The following is a 475-nucleotide window of genomic DNA, read 5'->3' on the forward strand; positions in this document are numbered from 1 at the left end:
CAGGCAACAGTCTAGTTTCATTCTTTTGCAAGTGGCTTTCCAGTTTTCCCAGCACCATTTATTGAAGAGGCTTTCTTTTCTCCACTCTATGTTTTTGGCTTTTTTGTCGAAAATCATTTGTCCATATAAGTATGGATTTACTTCTGGATTCTCGATTCTGTTCCACTGGTCTGTGTGTCTATTTTTCTGCCAATACCATGCCGTTTTGATTACTGTCACTTTGTAGTATAATTTGAAGTCAGGCAGAGTGATGCTAAAATAAACCTATTTTAAACCCTAGTTCAGGAACTTTTTCGTGCCTTGGACAGTAACTTAACTTCATGAAGTTTCAATAAATACATGTCTGAAACAAGAAGAACAAACTTAATGAAAGTGTTGAAAGGATTAGAAATAACATAGTAGAGTACCTGGAATAATGCCTGACACAAAATAAGTACTAAATAAAAACAGTGTAATGAAAATAAGATTGTATTAT

The sequence above is a fragment of the Pteropus alecto genome, unplaced genomic scaffold (assembly GCF_000325575.1).
Source record: "Pteropus alecto unplaced genomic scaffold, ASM32557v1 scaffold13, whole genome shotgun sequence".
NCBI classification, from domain to species: Eukaryota; Metazoa; Chordata; class Mammalia; order Chiroptera; family Pteropodidae; genus Pteropus; species Pteropus alecto.